This window comes from Bufo gargarizans, chromosome 2 (assembly GCF_014858855.1).
Source record: "Bufo gargarizans isolate SCDJY-AF-19 chromosome 2, ASM1485885v1, whole genome shotgun sequence".
NCBI lineage: Eukaryota > Metazoa > Chordata > Amphibia > Anura > Bufonidae > Bufo > Bufo gargarizans.
Window position 1 is genome coordinate 28,054,140 of NC_058081.1, and position 24,391 is coordinate 28,078,530.

The 24,391-nt window shown below is 49.2% G+C and overlaps 1 protein-coding gene across 1 annotated transcript in view; it reads right to left on the reverse strand.

The window, feature by feature from the left end:
* LOC122929259 (chromaffin granule amine transporter-like) overlaps window positions 1-22,558 on the reverse strand; it is a 325,489-nt gene extending 302,931 nt beyond the window's left edge. The window contains exon 1 of the mRNA XM_044282775.1: window positions 22,472-22,558. The gene's annotated coding sequence lies outside the window, so the exon portion shown is untranslated. The remainder of the gene's footprint in view (window positions 1-22,471) is intronic.
* Window positions 22,559-24,391: the final 1,833 nt, after the last annotated feature.

Below are 24,391 nucleotides of genomic sequence, written 5' to 3' on the forward strand. Positions count from 1 at the left end.
CGGAATCCATATCCGGATCCATATCGGGATTCTCCGCTAACCCGCCCCCGAACTTTAGACGCCGAACTTAAAACAGAAGTTCGCTCATCTCTATTCGGGAACCGAACTTCGTCCCGAACCCGAACCCCATTGAAGTCAATGGGGACCCGAACTTTTCGGCACTAAAAAGGCTGTAAAAAAGCCCAGGAAAGAGCTAGAGGGCTGCAAAAGGCAGCAACATTTAGGTAAACCCCCTGCAAACAAATGTGGATAGGGAAATGAATAAAAATAAAAATAAAATAAATAAAAATTAACCAATATCAATTGGAGAGAGGTCCCATAGCAGAGAATCTGGCTTCACGTCACCCACCACTATAACAGTCCATTATCAGATATTTAGTCCCAGGCACCCAGGCAGAGGAGAGAGGTCCCTTAACAGAGAATCTGGCTTCATGTCAGCAGAGAATCAGTCTTCATGTCATAGCAGAGAATCAGGCTTCACGTCAGCCACCAGTGCAACAGTCCATTGGCATATATTTAGGCCCAGCACCCAGGCAGAGGAGGGAGGTCCCGTAACAGAGGATCTGGATTCATGTCAGCAGAGAATCAGTCTGCAAGTCATAGCAGAGAATCAGGCTTCACGTCAGCCACCACTGCAACAGTCCATTGGCATATATTTAGGCCCAGCACACAGGCAGAGGAGAGAGGTCCCGTAACAGAGAATCTGTCTTCATGTCAGCAGAGAATTAGTCTGCATGTCATAGCAGAAAATCAGGCTTCACGTCAGCCACCACTGCAACAGTCCATTGTCAGATATTTAGGCCCAGCACCCAGGCAGAGGAGAGAGGTCCTGTAACAGAGGATCTGGCTTCATGTCAGCAGAGAATTAGTCTGCATGTCATAGCAGAAAATCAGGCTTCACGTCAGCCACCACTGCAACATTCCATTGTCAGATATTTAGGCCCAGCACCCAGGCAGAGGAGAGAGGTCCCGTAACAGAGGATCTGGCTTCATGTCAGCAGAGAATCAGTCTGCATGTCATAGCAGAGAATCAGACTTCACGTCAGCTACCAGTGCAACAGTCCATTGGCATATATTTAGGCCCAGCACCCAGGCAGAGGAGAGAGGTCCCGTAACAGAGAATCTGTCTTCATGTCAGCAGAGAATTAGTCTGCATGTCATAGCAGAGAATCAGGCTTCACGTCACCCAACATTGGAACAGTCCATTGGCATATATTTAGGCCCCGGCACCCAGACAGAGAAGAGGTTCATTCAACTTTGTGTTGCCTCGCAATATAATGGTAAAATGAAAATAAAAATAGGATTGAATGAGGAAGTGCCCTGAAGTACAATAATATATAGTTAAGAGGAGGTAGTTAATGTCTAATCTGGACAAGGGACGGACAGGTCCTGTGGGATCCATGCCTGGTTCATTTTTATGAACGTCAGCTTGTCCACATTGGCTGTAGACAGGTGGCTGCGTTTGTCTGTAATGACGCCCCCTGCCGTGCTGAATACACGTTCAGACAAAACGCTGGCCGCCGGGCAGGCCAGCACCTCCAAGGCATAAAAGGCTAGCTCTGGCCACGTGGACAATTTAGAGACCCAGAAGTTGAATGGGGCCGAACCATCAGTCAGTACGTGGAGGGGTGTGCACACGTACTGTTTCACCATGTTAGTGAAATGTTGCCTCCTGCTAACACGTTGCGTATCAGGTGGTGGTGCAGTTAGCTGTGACGTGTTGACAAAACTTTTCCACATCTCTGCCATGCTAACCCTGCCCTCAGAGGAGCTGGCCGTGACACAGCTGCCTTGGCGACCTCTTGCTCCTCCTTTGCCTTGGCCTTGGGCTTCCACTTGTTCCCCTGTGACATTTGGGAATGCTCTAAGTAGCGCGTCTACCAACGTGCGCTTGTACTCGCGCATCTTCCTATCATGCTCCAGTGCAGGAAGTAAGGTGGGCACATTGTCTTTGTAGCGTGGATCCAGCAGGGTGGCAATCCAGAAGTCCGCACGTGTTAAAATGTGGGCAACTCTGCTGTCGTTGCGCAGGCACTGCAGCATGTAGTCGCTCATGTGTGCCAGGCTGCCCAGGGGTAAAAACAAGCTGTCCTCTGTGGGAGGCGTATCGTCATCGTCCTGCCTTTCCCCCCAGCTACGCACCAGTGATGGGCCCGAGCTGCGTTGGGTGCCACCCCGCTGTGACCATGCTTCATCCTCATCCTCCTCCACCTCCTCCTCATCCTCGTCCTCCTCGTCCTCCAGTAGTGGGCCCTGGCTGGCCACATTTGTACCTGGCCTCTGCTGTTGCAAAAAATCTCCCTCTGAGTCACTTCGAAGAGACTGGCCTGAAAGTGCGAAAAATGACCCCTCTTCCTCCTTCTCCTGGGCCACCTCCTCTTCCATCATCGCCCTAAGTGTTTTCTCAAGGAGACATAGAAGTGGTATTGTAACGCTGATAACGGCGTCATCGCCACTGGCCATGTTGGTGGAGTACTCGAAACAGCGCAACAGGGCACACAGGTCTCGCATGGAGGCCCAGTCATTGGTGGTGAAGTGGTGCTGTTCCGCAGTGCGACTGACCCGTGCGTGCTGCAGCTGAAACTCCACTATGGCCTGCTGCTGCTCGCACAGTCTGTCCAGCATGTGCAAGGTGGAGTTCCACCTGGTGGGCACGTCACATATGAGGCGGTGAGCGGGAAGTCCGAAGTTACGCTGTAGCGCAGACAGGCGAGCAGCAGCAGGATTGTGAACGCCGGAAGCGCGAACAGACGGCCCGCACTTTATGCAGCAGCTCTGACATGTCGGGGTAGTTGTGAATAGGGATGAGCGAACTCGAACTGTATAGTTCGGGTTCATACCGAATTTTGGGGTGTCCGTGACACGGACCCGAACCCGGACATTTTCGTAAAAATCCGGGTTCGGTGTTCGTCGCTTTCTTGGCGCTTTTGTGACGCTTTCTTGGCGCTTTTTGAAAGGCTGCAAAGCAGCCAATCAACAAGCGTCATACTACTTGCCCCAAGAGGCCGTCACAGCCATGCCTACTATTGGCATGGCTGTGATTGGCCAGAGCACCATGTGACCCAGCCTCTATTTAAGCTGGAGTCACATAGCGCCGCCCGTCACTCTGCTCTGATTAGCGTAGGGAGAGGTTGCGGATGCGACAGTAGGGCGAGATTAGGCAGATTAACTCCTCCAAAGGACTTCACTTGATTAATCGATCGATCTGCAGCTGTGCATCATTGAGCTGCTGAAATTCAAATGCTCACTCACTGTTTTTAGGCTGCCCAGACCGTTTGTCAGTCACTTTTTTCTGGGGTGATCGGCGGCCATTTTGTGTCTTGTGCGGTGCTGCGACCAAGTGCATCCAAGCTGCGACCAAGTGCATTTAACCCTCAATGGTGTGGTTGTTTTTTGGCTAAAGCCTACATCAGGGTGAAGCTGTCACACCAAGTGCATTTAACCAGCAATAGTCTGTTCATTTTTTGGCCATATACTAAATCAGGGGCAAGCTGCGCCTGTCACCAAGTGCATTTAACCCTCAATAGTGTGGTTGTTTTTTGGCTAAAGCCTACATCAGGGTGAAGCTGTCACACCAAGTGCATTTAACCAGCAATAGTCTGTTTATTTTTTGGCCATATACTACATCAGGGGCAAGCTGCGCCCGTCACCAAGTGCATTTAACCCTCAGTAGTGTGGTTGGTCAAGCTGTGACACAAAGTGCATTTAACCAGCAATAGTCTGTTCATTTTTTGGCCATATACTACATCAGGGGCAAGCATGCGCCCGTCACCAAGTGCATTTAACCCTCAGTAGTGTGGTTGGTCAAGCTATCACACCAAGTGCATTTAACCAGCAATAGTCTGTTCATTTTTTGGCCATATACTACATCAGGGGCAAGCTGCGCCCGTCACCAAGTGCATTTAACCCTCAGTAGTGTGGTTGGTCAAGCTATCACACCAAGTGCATTTAACCAGCAATAGTCTGTTCATTTTTTGGCCATATACTAAATCAGGGGCAAGCTGCGCCCGTCACCAAGTGCATTTAACCAGCAATAGTCTGTTCATTTTTTGGCCATATACTACATCAGGGGCAAGCTGCGCCCGTCACCAAGTGCATTTAACCCTCAGTAGTGTGGTTCGTCAAGCTGTGACACCAAGTGCATTTAACCAGCAATAGTCTGTTCATTTTTTGGCCATATACTACATCAGGGGCAAGCTGCGCCCGTCACCAAGTGCATTTAACCAGCAATAGTGTGGTTATTTTTTGGCCATATCCCAGTCTAATTCTGTCACTAAATCCATACCGGTCACCCAGCGCCTAAATACTAGGCTTCAAATTTATATCCTGCTAAATCTCTCGTTACCGCTGTCCTGTTGTGGCTGGGAAAGTTATTTAGTATCCGTCAAAGTACATTTTTTGTTCTGGGTTGAAGTACAATTCCCAATTTAGCAATTTCATAATTTAGTGGTTTCTGCTATATCAGAGCTATTTGAAATCTATCCCTAAAGGGTATATAATATTCAAGGTGCACATTGGGTCATTCAGAATAACTTCACACACACCCGCTACTGTGTATTTCCAAGTCTAATTCTGTCACTAAACCCATACCTGTCACCCAGCGCCTAAATACTAGGCCTCAAATTTATATCCTGCTAAATCTCTCGTTACCGCTGTCCTGTTGTGGCTGGGAAAGTTATTTAGTGTCCGTCAAAGCACATTTTTTGTTCTGGGTTGAAGTACAATTCCCAATTTAGCAATTTCATAATTTAGTGGTTCCTGCTATATCAGAGCTATTTGAAATCTATCCCTAAAAGGGTATATAATATTCAAGGTGCACATTGGGTCATTCAGAATAACTTCACACACACCCGCTACTGTGTATTTCCAAGTCTAATTCTGTCACTAATCCCATACCTGTCACCCAGCGCCTAAATACTAGGCCTCAAATTTATATCCTGCTAAATCTCTCGTTACCGCTGTCCTGTTGTGGCTGGGAAAGTTATTTAGTGTCCGTCAAAGCACATTTTTTGTTCTGGGTTGAAATACAATTCCCAATTTAGCAATTTCATAATTTAGTGGTTTCTGCTATATCAGAGCTATTTGAAATCTATCCCTAAAAGGGTATATAATATTCAAGGTGCACATTGGGTCATTCAGAATAACTTCACACACACCCGCTACTGTGTATTTCCAAGTCTAATTCTGTCACTAAACCCATACCTGTCACCCAGCGCCTAAATACTAGGCCTCAAATTTATATCCTGCTAAATCTCTCGTTACCGCTGTCCTGTTGTGGCTGGGAAAGTTATTTAGTGTCCGTCAAAGCACATTTTTTGTTCTGGGTTGAAATACAATTCCCAATTTAGCAATTTCATAATTTAGTGGTTTCTGCTATATCAGAGCTATTTGAAATCTATCCCTAAAAGGGTATATAATATTCAAGGTGCACATTGGGTCATTCAGAATAACTTCACACACACCCGCTACTGTGTATTTCCAAGTCTAATTCTGTCACTAAACCCATACCTGTCACCCAGCGCCTAAATACTAGGCCTCAAATTTATATCCTGCTAAATCTCTCGTTACCGCTGTCCTGTTGTGGCTGGGAAAGTTATTTAGTGTCCGTCAAAGCACATTTTTTGTTCTGGGTTGAAATACAATTCCCAATTTAACAATTTCATAATTTAGTGGTTTCTGCTATATCAGAGCTATTTGAAATCTATCCCTAAAAGGGTATATAATATTCAAGGTGCACATTGGGTCATTCAGAATAACTTCACACACACGCTACTGTGCATTTCCAAGTCTAATTCTGTTAGTAAATCCATACCGGTCACCCAGCACCTAAATACTAGGCCTCAAATTTATATCCCGCTGAATTTGAATACAATACATTGGGCCAAATAATATTTTTGTTGTTGTGGTGAACCATAACAATGAGAAAAACATCTAGTAAGGGACGCGGACGTGGACATGGTCGTGGTGGTGTTAGTGGACCCTCTGGTGCTGGGAGAGGACGTGGCCGTTCTGCCACATCCACACGTCCTAGTGTACCAACTACCTCAGGTCCCAATAGCCGCCAGAATTTACAGCGATATATGGTGGGGCCCAATGCCGTTCTAAGGATGGTAAGGCCTGAGCAGGTACAGGCATTAGTCAATTGGGTGGCCGACAGTGGATCCAGCACGTTCACATTATCTCCCACCCAGTCTTCTGCAGAAAGCGCACAGATGGCGCCTGAAAACCAACCCCATCAGTCTGTCACATCACCCCCATGCATACCAGGGAAACTGTCTCAGCCTCAAGTTATGCAGCAGTCTCTTATGCTGTTTGAAGACTCCGCTGGCAGGGTTTCCCAAGGGCATCCACCTAGCCCTTCCCCAGCGGTGAAAGATATAGAATGCACTGACGCACAACCACTTATGTTTCCTGATGATGAGGACATGGGAATACCACCTCAGCATGTCTCTGATGATGACGAAACACAGGTGCCAACTGCTGCGTCTTTCTGCAGTGTGCAGACTGAACAGGAGGTCAGGGATCAAGACTGGGTGGAAGACGATGCAGGGGATGATGAGGTCCTAGACCCCACATGGAATGAAGGTCGTGCCACTGACTTTCACAGTTCGGAGGAAGAGGCAGTGGTGAGACCGAGCCAACAGCGTAGCAAAAGAGGGAGCAGTGGGCAAAAGCAGAACACCCGCCGCCAAGAGACTCCGCCTGCTACTGCCCGCCGCCATCTGGGACCGAGCACCCCAAAGGCAGCTTCAAGGAGTTCCCTGGCATGGCACTTCTTCAAACAATGTGCTGACGACAAGACCCGAGTGGTTTGCACGCTGTGCCATCAGAGCCTTGAGCGAGGCATTAACGTTCTGAACCTGAGCACAACCTGCATGACCAGGCACCTGCATGCAAAGCATGAACTGCAGTGGAGTAAACACCTTAAAACCAAGGAAGTCACTCAGGCTCCCCCTGCTACCTCTTCTGCTGCTGCCGCCTCGGCCTCTTCTGCTGCTGCCGCCTCGGCCTCTTCCTCCGCCTCTGGAGGAACGTTGGCACCTGCCGCCCAGCAAACAGGGGATGTACCACCAACACCACCACCACCACCTCCGTCACCAAGCGTCTCAACCATGTCACACGGCAGCGTTCAGCTCTCCATCTCACAAACATTTGAGAGAAAGCGTAAATTCCCACCTAGCCACCCTCGATCCCTGGCCCTGAATGCCAGCATTTCAAAACTACTGGCCTATGAAATGCTGTAATTTAGGCTGGTGGACACAGACAGCTTCAAACAGCTCATGTCGCTTGCTGTCCCACAGTATGTTGTTCCCAGCCGCCACTACTTCTCCAAGAGAGCCGTCCCTTCCCTGCACAACCAAGTATCCGATAAAATCAAGTGTGCACTGCGCAACGCCATCTGTGGCAAGGTCCACCTAACCACAGATACGTGGACCAGTAAGCACGGCCAGGGACGCTATATCTCCCTAACTGCACACTGGGTAAATGTAGTGGCAGCTGGGCCCCAGGCGGAGAGCTGTTTGGCGCACGTCCTTCCGCCGCCAAGGATCGCAGGGCAACATTCTTTGCCTCCTGTTGCCACCTCCTCCTTCTCGGCTTCCTCCTCCTCTTCTTCCACCTGCTCATCCAGTCAGCCACACACCTTCACCACCAACTTCAGCACAGCCCGGGGTAAACGTCAGCAGGCCATTCTGAAACTCATATGTTTGGGGGACAGGCCCCACACCGCACAGGAGTTGTGGCGGGGTATAGAACAACAGACCGACGAGTGGTTGCTGCCGGTGAGCCTCAAGCCCGGCCTGGTGGTGTGCGATAATGGGCGAAATCTCGTTGCAGCTCTGGGACTAGCCAATTTGACGCACATCCCTTGCTTGGCGCATGTGCTGAATTTGGTGGTGCAGAAGTTCATTCACAACTACCCCGACATGTCAGAGCTGCTGCATAAAGTGCGGGCCGTCTGTTCGCGCTTCCGGCGTTCACATCCTGCTGCTGCTCGGCTGTCTGCGCTACAGCGTAACTTCGGCCTTCCCGCTCACCGCCTCATATGCGACGTGCCCACCAGGTGGAACTCCACCTTGCACATGCTGGACAGACTGTGCGAGCAGCAGCAGGCCATAGTGGAGTTTCAGCTGCAGCACGCACGGGTCAGTCGCACTACAGAACAGCACCACTTCACCACCAATGACTGGGCCTCCATGCGAGACCTGTGTGCCCTGTTGCGCTGTTTCGAGTACTCCACCAACATGGCCAGTGGCGATGACGCCGTTATCAGCGTTACAATACCACTTCTATGTCTCCTTGAGAAAACACTTAGGGCGATGATGCAAGAGGAGGTGGCCCAGGAGGAGGAGGAGGAGGAGGAGGAGGAAGAGGGGTCATTTTTAGCACTTTCAGGCCAGTCTCTTCGAAGTGACTCAGAGGGAGGTTTTTGGCAACAGCAGAGGCCAGGTACAAATGTGGCCAGACAGGGCCCACTACTGGAGGACGAGGAGGACGAGGATGAGGAGGAGGTGGAGGAGGATGAGGATGAAGCATGGTCACAGCGGGGTGGCACCCAACGCAGCTCGGGTCCATCACTGGTGCGTGGCTGGGGGGAAAGGCAGGACGATGACGATACGCCTCCCACAGAGGACAGCTTGTCCTTACCCCTGGGCAGCCTGGCACACATGAGCGACTACATGCTGCAGTGCCTGCGCAACGACAGCAGAGTTGCCCACATTTTAACCTGTGCGGACTACTGGGTTGCCACCCTGCTGGATCCACGCTACAAAGACAATGTGCCCACCTTACTTCCTGCACTGGAGCGTGATAGGAAGATGCGCGAGTACAAGCGCACGTTGGTAGACGCGCTACTGAGAGCATTCCCAAATGTCACAGGGGAACAAGTGGAAGCCCAAGGCCAAGGCAGAGGAGGAGCAAGAGGTCGCCAAGGCAGCTGTGTCAATGCCAGCTCCTTTGAGGGCAGGGTTAGCATGGCAGAGATGTGGAAAACTTTTGTCAACACGCCACAGCTAACTGCACCACCACCTGATACGCAACGTGTTAGCAGGAGGCAACATTTCACTAACATGGTGGAACAGTACGTGTGCACACCCCTCCACGTACTGACTGATGGTTCGGCCCCATTCAACTTCTGGGTCTCTAAATTGTCCACGTGGCCAGAGCTAGCCTTTTATGCCTTGGAGGTGCTGGCCTGCCCGGCGGCCAGCGTTTTGTCTGAACGTGTATTCAGCACGGCAGGGGGCGTCATTACAGACAAACGCAGCCGCCTGTCTACAGCCAATGTGGACAAGCTGACATTCATAAAAATGAACCAGGCATGGATCCCACAGGATCTGTCCGTCCCTTGTCCAGATTAGACATTAACTACCTCCCCTTAACCATATATTATTGGACTCCAGGGCACTTCCTCATTCAATCCTATTTTTATTTTCATTTTACCATTATATTGCGAGGCTACCCAAAGTTGAATGAACCTCTCCTGTGTCTGGGTGCCGGGGCCTAAATATATGCCAATGGACTGTTCCAATGTTGGGTGACGTGAAGCCTCATTCTCTGCTATGACATGCAGAATGATTCTCTGCTGACATGAAGCCAGATTGTCTGTTACGGGACCTCTCTCCTCTGCCTGTGTGCTGGGCCTAAATATATGCCAATGGACTGTTGCAGTGGTGGCTGACGTGAAGCCTCATTCTCTGCTATGACATGCAGACTAATTCTCTGCTGACATGAAGACAGATTCTCTGTTACGGGACCTCCCTCCTCTGCCTGGGTGCTGGGCCTAAATATATGCCAATGGACTGTTGCAGTGGTGGCTGATGTGAAGCCTCATTCTCTGCTATGACATGCAGACTGATTCTCTGCTGACATGAAGCCAGATTCTCTGTTACGGGACCTCTCTCCTCTGCCTGTGTGTGTGCTGGGCCTAAATATATGCCAATGGACTGTTGCAGTGGTGGCTGACGTGAAGCCTCATTCTCTGCTATGACATGCAGACTGATTCTCTGCTGACATGAAGCCAGATTCTCTGTTACGGGACCTCCCTCCTCTGCCTGTGTGTGTGCTGGGCCTAAATATATGCCAATGGACTGTTGCAGTGGTGGCTGACGTGAAGCCTCATTCTCTGCTATGACATGCAGACTGATTCTCTGCTGACATGAAGACAGATTCTCTGTTACGGGACCTCCCTCCTCTGCCTGGGTGCTGGGCCTAAATATATGCCAATGGACTGTTGCAGTGGTGGCTGACGTGAAGCCTCATTCTCTGCTATGACATGCAGACTGATTCTCTGCTGACATGAAGCCAGATTCTCTGTTACGGGACCTCTCTCCTCTGCCTGTGTGTGTGCTGGGCCTAAATATATGCCAATGGACTGTTGCAGTGGTGGCTGACGTGAAGCCTCATTCTCTGCTATGACTTGCAGACTGATTCTCTGCTGACATGAAGCCAGATTGTCTGTTACGGGACCTCTCTCCTCTGCCTGTGTGTGTGCTGGGCCTAAATATATGCCAATGGACTGTTGCAGTGGTGGCTGACGTGAAGCCTCATTCTCTGCTATGACATGCAGACTAATTCTCTGCTGACATGAAGACAGATTCTCTGTTACGGGACCTCCCTCCTCTGCCTGGGTGCTGGGCCTAAATATATGCCAATGGACTGTTGCAGTGGTGGCTGATGTGAAGCCTCATTCTCTGCTATGACATGCAGACTGATTCTCTGCTGACATGAAGCCAGATTCTCTGTTACGGGACCTCTCTCCTCTGCCTGGGTGCTGGGCCTAAATATATGCCAATGGACTGTTGCAGTGGTGGCTGATGTGAAGCCTGATTCTCTGCTATGACATGCAGACTGATTCTCTGCTGACATGAAGACAGATTCTCTGTTACGGGACCTCCCTCCTCTGCCTGGGTGCTGGGCCTAAATATATGCCAATGGACTGTTGCAGTGGTGGCTGACGTGAAGCCTCATTCTCTGCTATGACATGCAGACTGATTCTCTGCTGACATGAAGCCAGATTCTCTGTTACGGGACCTCTCTCCTCTGCCTGTGTGTGTGCTGGGCCTAAATATATGCCAATGGACTGTTGCAGTGGTGGCTGACGTGAAGCCTCATTCTCTGCTATGACATGCAGACTGATTCTCTGCTGACATGAAGCCAGATTCTCTGTTACGGGACCTCTCTCCTCTGCCTGTGTGTGTGCTGGGCCTAAATATATGCCAATGGACTGTTGCAGTGGTGGCTGACGTGAAGCCTCATTCTCTGCTATGACATGCAGACTAATTCTCTGCTGACATGAAGACAGATTCTCTGTTACGGGACCTCTCTCCTCTGCCTGGGTGCTGGGCCTAAATATATGCCAATGGACTGTTGCAGTGGTGGCTGACGTGAAGCCTCATTCTCTGCTATGACATGCAGACTGATTCTCTGCTGACATGAAGCCAGATTCTCTGTTACGGGACCTCTCTCCTCTGCCTGTGTGTGTGCTGGGCCTAAATATATGCCAATGGACTGTTGCAGTGGTGGCTGACGTGAAGCCTCATTCTCTGCTATGACATGCAGACTGATTCTCTGCTGACATGAAGCCAGATTCTCTGTTACGGGACCTCCCTCCTCTGCCTGTGTGTGTGCTGGGCCTAAATATATGCCAATGGACTGTTGCAGTGGTGGCTGACGTGAAGCCTCATTCTCTGCTATGACATGCAGACTGATTCTCTGCTGACATGAAGACAGATTCTCTGTTACGGGACCTCCCTCCTCTGCCTGGGTGCTGGGCCTAAATATATGCCAATGGACTGTTGCAGTGGTGGCTGACGTGAAGCCTCATTCTCTGCTATGACATGCAGACTGATTCTCTGCTGACATGAAGCCAGATTCTCTGTTACGGGACCTCCCTCCTCTGCCTGGGTGCTGGGCCTAAATATATGCCAATGGACTGTTGCAGTGGTGGCTGACGTGAAGCCTCATTCTCTGCTATGACATGCAGACTAATTCTCTGCTGACATGAAGCCAGATTCTCTGTTACGGGACCTCTCTCCTCTGCCTGGGTGCTGGGCCTAAATTTATGAAAATGGACTCTTACAGTGGTGGGTGACGTGAAGCCAGATTCTCTGCTATGGGACCTCTCTCCAATTGATTTTGGTTAATTTTTATTTATTTAATTTTTATTTTAATTCATTTCCCTATCCACATTTGTTTGCAGGGGATTTACCTACATGTTGCTGCCTTTTGCAGCCCTCTAGCTCTTTCCTGGGCTGTTTTACAGCCTTTTTAGTGCCGAAAAGTTCGGGTCCCCATTGACTTCAATGGGGTTCGGGTTCGGGACGAAGTTCGGGTCGGGTTCGGATCCCGAACCCGAACATTTCCGGGATGTTCGGCCGAACTTCTCGAACCCGAACATCCAGGTGTTCGCTCAACTCTAGTTGTGAATGAACTTCTGCACCACCAAATTCAGCACATGCGCCAGGCAAGGGATGTGCGTCAAACCGGCTAGTCCCAGAGCTGCAACGAGATTTCGCCCATTATTGCACACCACCAGGCCGGGCTTGAGGCTCACCGGCAGCAACCACTCGTCGGTCTGTTGTTCTATACCCTGCCACAACTCCTGTGCGGTGTGGGGCCTGTCCCCCAAACATATGAGTTTCAGAATGGCCTGCTGACATTTACCCCGGGCTGTGCTGAAGTTGGTGGTGAAGGTGTGTGGCTGACTGGATGAGCAGGTGGAGGAGGAAGCCGAGAAGGAGGAGGTGGCAACAGGAGGCAAAGAATGTTGCCCTGCGATCCTTGGCGGCGGAAGGACGTGCGCCAAACAGCTCTCCGCCTGGGGCCCAGCTGCCACTACATTTACCCAGTGTGCAGTTAGGGAGATATAGCGTCCCTGGCCGTGCTTACTGGTCCACGTATCTGTGGTTAGGTGGACCTTGCTACAGATGGCGTTGCGCAGTGCACACTTGATTTTATCGGATACTTGGTTGTGCAGGGAAGGCACGGCTCTCTTGGAGAAGTAGTGGCGGCTGGGAACAACATACTGTGGGACAGCAAGCGACATGAGCTGTTTGAAGCTGTCTGTGTCCACCAGCCTAAATGACAGCATTTCATAGGCCAGTAGTTTGGAAATGCTGGCATTCAGGGCCAGGGATCGAGGGTGGCTAGGTGGGAATTTACGCTTTCTCTCAAATGTTTGTGAGATGGAGAGCTGAACGCTGCCGTGTGACATGGTTGAGACGCTTGGTGACGGAGGTGGTGTTGGTGGTACATCCCCTGTTTGCTGGGCGGGAGGTGCCAACGTTTCTCCAGAGGCGGAGGAAGAGGCCGAGGCGGCAGCAGCAGAAGAGGCCGAGGCGGCAGCAGCAGAAGAGGTAGCAGGGGGAGCCTGAGTGACTTCCTTGTTTTTAAGGTGTTTACTCCACTGCAGTTCATGCTTTGCATGCAGGTGCCTGGTCATGCAGGTTGTGCTAAGGTTCAGAACGTTAATGCCTCGCTTCAGGCTCTGATGGCACAGCGTGCAAACCACTCGGGTCTTGTCGTCAGCACATTGTTTGAAGAAGTGCCATACCAGGGAACTCCTTGAAGCTACCTTTGGGGTGCTCGGTCCAAGATGGCGGCGGTCAGTAGCAGGCGGAGTCTCTTGGCGGCGGGTGTTCTGCTTTTGCCCACTGCTCCCTCTTTTGCTACGCTGTTGGCTCGGTCTCACCACTGCCTCTTCCTCCGAACTGTGAAAGTCAGTGGCACGACCTTCATTCCATGTGGGGTCTAGGACCTCATCGTCCCCTGCATTGTCTTCCACTCTGTCTTGATCCCTGACCTCCTGTTCAGTCTGCACACTGCAGAAAGACGCAGCAGTTGGCACCTGTGTTTCGTCATCATCAGAGACATGCTGAGGTGGTATTCCCATGTCCTCATCATCAGGAAACATAAGTGGTTGTGCGTCAGTGCATTCTATGTCTTTCACCGCTGGGGAAGGGCTAGGTGGATGCCCTTGGGAAACCCTGCCAGCGGAGACTTCAAATAGCATAAGAGACTGCTGCATAACTTGAGGCTGAGACAGTTTCCCTGGTATGCATGGGGGTGATGTGACAGACTGATGGGGTTGGTTTTCAGGCGCCATCTGTGCGCTTTCTGCAGAAGACTGGGTGGGAGATAATGTGAACGTGCTGGATCCACTGTCGGCCACCCAATTTACTAATTCCTGTACCTGCTCAGGCCTTACCATCCTTAGAATGGCATTGGGCCCCACCATATATCGCTGTAAATTCTGGCGGCTACTGGGACCTGAGGTAGTTGGTACACTAGGACGTGTGGATGTTGCAGAATGGCCACGTCCTCTCCCAGCACCAGAGGGTCCACTAACACCACCACGACCATGTCCACGTCCGCGTCCCTTACTAGATGTTTTCCTCATTGTTATTGTTCACCACAACAACAAAAATATTATTTGGCCCAATGTATTGTATTCAAATTCAGCTGAATAGAAATTTGAGGCCTAGTATTTAGCGATGGGTGACAGGTATGGGTTTACTGACAGAATTAGACTTGGAAATGCACAGTAGTGGGTGTGTGAAGTTATTCTGAATGACCCTATGTGCACCTTGAATATGATATACCCTTTTAGGGATAGATTTCAAATAGCTCTGATACAGCAGAAACCACTAAATTTTGAAATTGCTAAATTGGGAATTGTATTTCAACCCAGATTAAAAAAATGTGCTTTGACGGATACTAAATAACTTAAACAGCCACAACAGTACAGCAGTAACGACAGATTTAGCTGGACATAAATTTGAGGCCTAGTATTTAGGCGCTTGGTGACAGGTATAGATTTACTGACAGAATTAGACTTGGAAATGCACAGTAGCGTGTGTGTGAAGTTATTCAGAATGACCCTATCAGCACCTTGATTCTGATATACCCTTTTAGGGATGTATTTACAGTAGGCCTGATACAGCAGAAACCACTAAATTAGGAAATTGCTAAATTTGGAATTGTATTTCAACCCAGAACAAAAACTGTGCTTTGACGGACACTAAATAACTTGCCCAGCCACAACAGTACAGCAGTAACGACAGATTTAGCAGGATATAAATTTGAGGCCTAGTATTTAGGCGCTGGGTGACAGGTATAGGTTTTCTAACAGAATTAGACTTGGAAATGCACAGTAGCGGGTGTGTGAAGTTATTCTGAATGACCCTATGTGCACCTCTAATATGATATACCCTTTTAGGGATAGATTTCAAATTGCTCTGATACAGCAGAAACCACTAAATTAGGAAATTGCTAAATTGGGAATTGTATATCAACCCAGAACAAAAATGTGCTTTGACTGACACTAAATAACTTGACCAGCCACACCAGTAACGACAGATTTAGCTGGATATAAACTTGAGGCCTAGTATTTAGGCGCTGGGTGACAGGTATACGTTTACTGACAGAATTAGACTGGGATATGGCCAAAAAATAACCACACTATTGATGGTTAAATGCACTTGGTGTGACAGCTTGACCAACCACACTACTGAGGGTTAAATGCACTTGGTGACAGGCGCAGCTTGCCCCTGACGTAGTATATGGCCAAAAAATAAACAGACTATTGCTGGTTAAATGCATTTGGTGTGACAGCTTGACCAACCACACTACTGAGGGTTAAATGCACTTGGTGACGGGCGCAGCTTGCCCCTGATGTAGTATATGGCCAAAAAATAAACAGACTATTGCTGGTTAAATGCACTTGGTGTGACAGCTTCACCCTGATGTAGGATTTAGCCCCAAAAACAACCACACCATTGAGGGTTAAATGCACTTGGTGACAGGCGCAGCTTGCCCCTGATGTAGTATATGGCCAAAAAATAAACAGACTATTGCTGGTTAAATGCACTTGGTGTGACAGCTTCACCCTGATGTAGGCTTTAGCCAAAAAACAACCACACCATTGAGGGTTAAATGCACTTGGTGACAGGCGCAGCTTGCCCCTGATGTAGTATATGGCCAAAAAATAAACAGACTATTGCTGGTTAAATGCACTTGGTGTGACAGCTTCACCCTGATGTAGGCTTTAGCCAAAAAACAACCACACTACTGAGGGTTAAATGCACTTGGTGACAGGCGCAGCTTGCCCCTGATGTAGTATATGGCCAAAAAATAAACAGACTATTGCTGGTTAAATGCACTTGGTGTGACAGCTTCACCCTGATGTAGGCTTTAGCCAAAAAACAACCACACCATTGAGGGTTAAATGCACTTGGTCGCAGCTTGTGCTGGCGCACCACAAGACACAAAATGGCCGCCGATCACCCCAGAAAAAAGTGACTGACAAACGGTCTGGGCAGCCTAAAAACAGTGAGCAATTGAGTATCAGCAGCTCAATGATCCACAGCTGCAGATCGATCACTGGATGGAGTCTTTTGGAGGAGTTAATCAGCCTAATCTCGCCCTACTGTCGCAGCTGCAACCTCTCCCTACGCTAATCAGAGCAGAGTGACGGGCGGCGCTATGTGACTCCAGCTTAAATAGAGGCTGGGTCACATGGTGCTCTGGCCAATCACAGCCATGCCAATAGTAGGCATGGCTGTGATGGCCTCTTGGGGCAAGTAGTATGACGCTTGTTGATTGGCTGCTTTGCAGCCTTTCAAAAAGCGCCAAGAAAGCGACGTAACACCGAACCCGAACCCAGACTTTTACGAAAATGTCCGGGTTCGGGTCCGTGTCACGGACACCCCAAAATTCGGTACGAACCCGAACTATACAGTTCGGGTTCGCTCATCCCTACCCACAATGTCCCAGTTGTATTTACTGATTATATTTCACTATCAGATTTGCAGTGCAGGCCGCAAAGGTACTTTCTGGCAAAAAAAAATTATGATTTTTTCACCCACAATGAAACAGATGGATTTACTGATTATATTTCACTATCAGATTTGCAGTACAGGCCGCAAAGATACTTGACTTCATGGGATGGAAGAAACTCTGGCTCCTACCCTCTACCCTTTTTCCCCCCATCCTGATCAATAAAACACAACAACCGTACTTGGTGTAAAGGCCGTAGCGGCAATTTATTAAATAACCATAAATAAATAAAATACCATACTTTTTAACATATATTATAACCACTTTAAACATAATACTTTTAACATATATTCTAACCAAGACACCGAGGGATCCTAGAAAGCAATCAGAGCATCCGGTCCACGTTTTTAAATCACTTTTTTACCCTCGGCCACACTCTCCGACCCAAGGGCCCCAAATGCATGATTTATATCCCTGCAAGGCTATTAACCCCATCAGGGTCCCCAGTTTTCCATTTACCACCAAAACCTCATACCACGGAACATGAACTGCCACAAAACACGCATTCAACTCCAAACCCCTCAACACCAAATGCCGCAACAAACGAATCACCGGCGGCAAACTAGCAGATTGGGCATTAATAGCCTGCACCACGCCCATGTTGTCACAACAAAAATGAATCCTCTTGTTCCGAAAACAATAACCCCACAATTCCACCGCCAGCACGATGGGAAACAATTCCAACAAGGCCAGATTAGTCAGAAAACCAGCCCTACACCAGTCATCCGGCCACGGCCCCGCACTCCATTGACCTCGCCAAAATGCCCCATAACCGCACGCCCCTGACGCGTCCGTAAAGAGCTCCATATTGACATTAGAAACCGTCTCGTCCATCCACATAGATCGTCCATTAAACAGAGACAAAAACTTTTCCCAAATCTCCAGATCTGCCCTAACCTCCGCCGACAACCGCACAAAATACGGCAGGATACGACAAGCAAAGTTCAGCTTACCCAGGACCGACTGGACCCTGTGCAACTGCACCTTCCTAAGTCCCCGCAACCCGGACACTTCCATAACCAAATCCGCCAACTTATCCTCCGGCAAGCGACACTCCATGCGCTCCGTATCAATAACGATACCCAAAAACTTCACTGACGTAGCCGGACCTTCCGTCTTGTCCGGAGCCAAAGGGACCCCAAACACACCAGCAACACTCTCCATTGTATGTCACAAAACGGAACAAACTCGGGAACCCGCCGGCCCAACAAACAAAAAATCATCCAAATAGTGCAGCACCGACTTCCAACCAGCCTCCTGGTTCACTACCCATTCCAAAAATGAACTGAACTTCTCAAACAATGAACACGAAATCGCGCAACCCATCGGCAAACAGCAATCAACATAAAACTGCCCCTCCCAAACAAAACCCAACAAGTGAAAAGCTCTCCGGATGTATAGGCAGTAAACGAAATGCCGCCTCTATATCTGTCTTGGCCAACAGCGCCCCTTGCCCGAAACAACGCACCCACACCACCGCCGCATCAAAGGACGTGTAAGAAACAGAACATAACTCCGGGTCAATCCCATCATTCACCGAACTCCCAGCCTGGTACGACAAATGATGAATAAGCCGAAACTTGTTCGGCTCCCTCTTAGGAACCAACCCCAATGGTGAAATGTGCAACCCCGGCAACGGCGGGGCAGCAAACGGACCTGCGACCCGCCCTGCATTAACCTCCTTCTCAATCTTCTCCCTGACAACCCCAGGCCTCACCAGCGCAGACGCCAGGTTCCGAACCACACCGCCCCCCCAAACCGAAGAGCACGGAATACGAAAACCGTCAACAAACCCCTGACGCAACAACTCCGCCGCCGCCCTATCGGAGTAATCATTTAGGAAGGGAAGCATCGCGTCCACCTTCACCGGTGTCGAACCTCTTCTGCCCAACATTCTGTCCTCTCCCTTTTCCCTTCTTAAAACACCGGGAGAAACTGGGCACCCCCACACCCGGAGCATTCATGCTTAAAACAGCAGTCGGACAGGAACTTACAGTACCCCTCATTAAACTGCCAGCAGACCCCTTTCTTCCCGCCAGAGGGCGACTCTGCCGCTGACGTACCCCCTGACGCGCCACGAAAGGGCTGACCACCCACTTTCTGGGCCGCCATGAGGCGCATCCAGAGGCTGATATCTTTGTGATCCCACCTAATACTGGGGCGGATAGCCTTGCGTTGACGAAACTGCTCATCATAACGCAACCACGCCACCCCACCATACACCCTATAAGCCTCCCCAATAGAGTCCATATATCCAAAAAGGGCGGAACAATGCTCCGGCGCCTTTTCCCCCACCACGCTCGCCAGAATTGCAAATGCCTGCAACCAATTCATGAACATACGTGGTATCAGCCGAGACCGACGACGCTCCTCCTCCTCCTTCTTGCAATCATCCGGTTTGACCCTATCTAAATTAAACTTCTCTAGGGGCAAAAGCGAAAAAATTTCAACATATTCGTCCCTATAAATCTTCTCCCTCACCTCTGGTTTCAGATGAGCCCCCAAAGGCCTCTCGAAACAGACATACACTTCCCCCTTAGCCGCATCCGCCAACCGTACCACGTCCTCCGAACCCGACTTACCACCACCACCGGTCGCCGCGACCGACACCGAAGAAACCGCAACCGCAGGCACCGCCACAGCCACAGAATCCCCAGACACACTCCCCGCTACAGCTTGTGCGACCGGCCCGGACGGTGGACGCACAGCACCAACAGCCGCAGCGCCGTCACCCGGAACAGGTCCTCTAAACGCAGCACCCTCCGCAGATGCCCTCTTAGGGGGCGGAGCCACCTGCCACTCACTGCTCCCCCGCTGCAATTCCCTCCAGCGCCCACTAGAGGGCCTCAGCGCACCAAAATCCTCTTGCTCTTGCTGAAGCTGCAGTTGCCTCCCGCGCCCACCAGGGGACCTCAGCGTGCCCAGATCTTCCTGCTCCTGCCGACTGCCGCCCTGGCCTACCTCATTGAAGGCCGCCTGAACTCTCCTGCCACGAACATGCTGCTGGCTCGCTTCCTCCACCGGAGACCGAGGTAAGTCAAAGGCTCGTCCCCTGCTGAGGCACTCCAGCACAGGGCCCGCCGCCACTCCTGTCCTGACTGCAGACGCCGGCTGGGAGACAGTAGAGGGGTTAACCCTTCCCTCTCCCGCAGGCCCCAACCGCCGAGCGGGATTCCTCCCCGCACGGCCGCGAGCAGCGCTGGCACCGCTTCCCTGCTGCAGTACCGGATGGTCCCTAACGGGGCTCCCAAGGCGCCGCCGGGTCTGAGGGATAAACTCTGGGCTCAATCTCTCCGGAGGCCGCGACCTCCGAGCCCGCACCACAGAACCAGCAGGGACTGCAGCCAGGCTGGTCCCCTGCAACACCGCCTGCAGCGTCTCCTGAACCCACTGTGACCCCCGATCCGCTGCGGCTGCCCTAACCTGCTCTAACAAAACTTCAAGGGCGGACATGATGCCGTGCCAACTTCTACCCACGCTATCCTTCACTGAATAAGCCCCACCCCAATTTCCTCTAAACTCACATCCCATAACCTGCTCCACCCCTTCCTTTCTCCTACTGGAACACTCCCCTCATAACATAATTAACCCTATCCGCCACTTACTTCCCCCTAAGTCAAGCCGCATTTCGCTACGGCTGCGCCCCGCTCCATTGCTTTTCTTATTGCCAAAAATAAGATGATTTTTTCGCCAACAGTGAAAAAGATGGATTTACTGATTATATTTCACTATCAGATTTGCAGTGCAGGCCGCAAAGGTACTTTCTGGCAAAAAAAAAAAAAGATTTTTTCACCCACAATAAAACAGATGGATTTATTGATTATATTTCACTATCAGACAGATTTGCAGTGCAGGCCGTAAAAGTACTTTGTTGCAAAAAAATAAGATTTTTTCACCCACAGTGAAACAGATGGATTTAACTGACTTTCTTTCACTATAACAAATGCAGTGCAGGCCAAAAAAGTACTTTAGGGCGAAAAAAAGTGTTTTTTTGACCCACAATGTCCAAGTTGTATTTACTGATTATATTTCACAATCAGATTTGCAGATTCTTTCCTATTCTCTCCCTCACAGCAGCAGCATCCTATCTCTACACTAGTAACAGCTGAGTGAAGTGCGGTGCTACGTGACTCCAGCTTATATAGAAGCTGGGTCACATGCTGCACTGGCCAATCACAGCCATGCCATTAGTAGGCATGGCTGTAATGGCTTCTAAGGGCACACAAGTTAAACGCTTGTTGATTGGCTGCCCTGCAGCTTTTCAACATGCACCATTAAATCGCCGAACACCGAACTTGAACCCGTGAAATGTTCGGGTCCGGGATCAACTTTACAGTTCGGGTTCTCTCAACCCTAACTGACACTAATTATATCACCTGCCCAATACTAAGAAAATCCTGAAAACATGACTGGTAGGTGGACCCAGAGGACTGGAGTTGAGGAAACAGTGTCCCAACAGTTTATTTTACCAAGGATAACACATTCTGATGACCAGCCATTAGAAATGAGTGATTCAATTCTAAACAAATTGGAGTTGATACAAACTTTCTAAAAATGTTAGTTGAATCTGAATCCATCTTTTTGGTGCTTCAATTTGGGTGAATTTTGGGGAGAGAGAATTAATAAAAAAAAGTCTAGAAAGGAAAAATATGAGTCCTAGGAGTCCTCAGAGTGTCAGACATAAATGTTCAGGCCAATTGGAGCACTTTTGATTAAAATCGAGTTTGACCAAATTGAACCCAAATCGAATTTTGAATGATTCACTCATCTCTACCAGCCATCCATATAATACATTGACATCACTCCATACTTGTTTCTATAGGGGACCATCTATGCCACACATTTAGCTCTTATACATTCTAGAGTATTCGTGGTATCGGGTCAGTTCCCTGAAACACTGTTATCAACCTACTAAAGACAAGGTGATGAAGAGCTGCACCACACCATTAACAATGTCCAGCGACCACTCATTCTTTTGCTAAAGATCCGGTTAATATCAAAATTCGGCAGAAAAGGAATCAAACAGCTGAAGGCATCAGTTGCTTCCTTGACTACTGCTTACAAATGAACATAATCAGAGAACACGATGACAACAGGTAAATGACAAATAAGATATTTAACAACAATTAAGCAAATCCACAATTAAAGTTTTTTCTTTCACTTCAGTAAGTGGCATTTATCATGTAGTGAAAGTTACAAGGCATTTACTAATGTATTGCTATTACCCATATTGCTTCCTTTACTGGCTGGATTCATTTTTCCATCACATGATACATTTTTCGTTCCCATGGTTACAGACCACCCTGCAATCCAGCAGTGGTGGTCGTGCTTGCACGCTATAGGATAAAGCGTCAGCCTCTCTGTTGGCCGGGACCACGGGAGCTCACATAGTCTAGTGCTTTTTCCTATATTGTGCAAGCACGACCACCACTGATGGATTGCAGGTAGGCTGTAACCGTGGAAAAGTGTATAATGTGATAGAAAATTGTATCCAGCCAGCAAGTAAAAAGGATAATAACAATATATTAGTAAGTGGCTTGTATTAACTTTACATGATAAGTAACACTGAAGTGAGACAACCCCTTTAAGAAGCGCAAAAAAATATATATGGTACTGCCAAATGCAAAGTACTAACCACAAGTTTCACAGTAGGTCCAAGGTCCTGGTCTCCAAAGGTGAATCCAGAAGAAAGGAAAATCCTGCAGCCCTCACCATTCACCAAAATCTTCTGTCAGATTAAAATCATGATCACAGGATTTATAAGCACATGCAGCCGTTATGATGAAGTGTGGGACGGCTGGAGGCTGTATGCTCTCCTCATCCCGTGACCCTGATCTTACTAGAAGTGTTGTGAAATAGTGTGTGCTGTGGGATTCATGTTCTTCTATATTGCAGATGAAGGGCATACTTGTCATGCTGATCAGGCGGGTGCTGCTACTGTGCCCGTGAGATTAGGTTCAAGGCTGCAACACACGGGTGGAACCCAGCTCTAACGGCAGAGATTAGAGAAGCCCCAAATCTCCACTGTTACCTGTTGTGTGATACAATCACTGATTATCATGGCAGACAAATTAAGAGGCCTCTGAGACACTTCTGGCTTATCACCCTAAGAACAAAAGGACCAAGCATGTTGAAATCCATTAGCCCTATCCTTCTCTATCCTGACATTTGGGGGATAATACGGAGGTCTATGTAAACATTATCTGACTGTCGGGGGTCAGACACCACACACCTCTGCTGATTGGCTGTTCTACAGCATCTCCAGCGCAGGAACTACAACACTGTCAATTGCGTAGTGGTCGATGCCATTTACTGCAGCACTGTTCCCATTCACTTCCATGGGAGCAGTGCTGCAGTAACCATTACTATCCACTACACAATGGACTGAACTGTACAGTACCATGGGGGAGCAACTGTAGAACAGATGATCGGCGAGGGTGTGGGGAGTTGGACCCCCAATGATCAGATATTGATGGCCTATCTTGGTGATAAGCTAACAATATAAAAGGACAAAGAAAGTCCATGGGACTAATGAAAATAGCTGTATACAGCGTATTGATGCCTTCATAAGACCCATAGAGTTTGAATGGAGCAGCATGCCCAACTACTGCTCCAAGCAAATTGTGAAAATGGGACCCCAGTTCTCTTGATTGGGGGAACCCCCCCAGCCATCAGCCAAAAACGCCTTTAAAGGAATTATCTTATGAATAGTGTAAAAAATGAAAAATGGAGCTCCATATCACTGAGTAGCATCAACCATATATCAGAAAAAATCCATAATACCTACAAATGGCACTTTTTGTTCTTATACCCATTTTATCTGCCCTTCTTGGGTCAGTTTTTGGATGAACCCAAGCACTTTACTGTTTCTTTGCATATTCATTTTCTATGCATTTAGGGGGAAAACATGTTCCTGTTAATATTGGGTTCTTCCATCATATATACCATATGTAAGACACTTTCCTGTTCCACGATCCACTGGGGCCCCTAGGGATCCTCGTGGGGCTCGGCCTGCGGGAGACCCCATTGGAGTAGTGGGACAGGTCATGCAGGTGCCTGGGGAGTCTTCGGTTCCGACTCCTTTGAGGGCAGATACGGTAGTGCGTCTGCATGGTCGCCGGAGGGGAAGACCGCCGGAGACTCGGAGGCAGATTGACCAGGTTCCGTTCTGGCGTCCGTGCCGACGCTATTGTGTATTCATGCTGGGCCGCTCGAGCGTCCACGTGCATGCTCGAGAGGAGGTTTGCAAAAGGATACGGGGCCGAACGTAAGTGCATCTTATTCGCTACGGCGGCCGCTGACGGGGAAAATACCTGTACATAAATTCTAGAAGATTAGAGGGCAGGCATGGGTTAAGTGACTAAGGACCAGCCTAGGCCGCACAAGTGTCAGGGATTAGGATAATTATATGACCTATGAGGAATAGACACAGGGCACTTTGTGATTGGCTAGCAGGTACTTAAAAGGTGATCTCCCTGGCTGGTCAGTGCCCACTGTTATTTTGACAACACGGGCGTATGTTGCAGTTCATATTCTCCCAGACTTACCTGTGCAT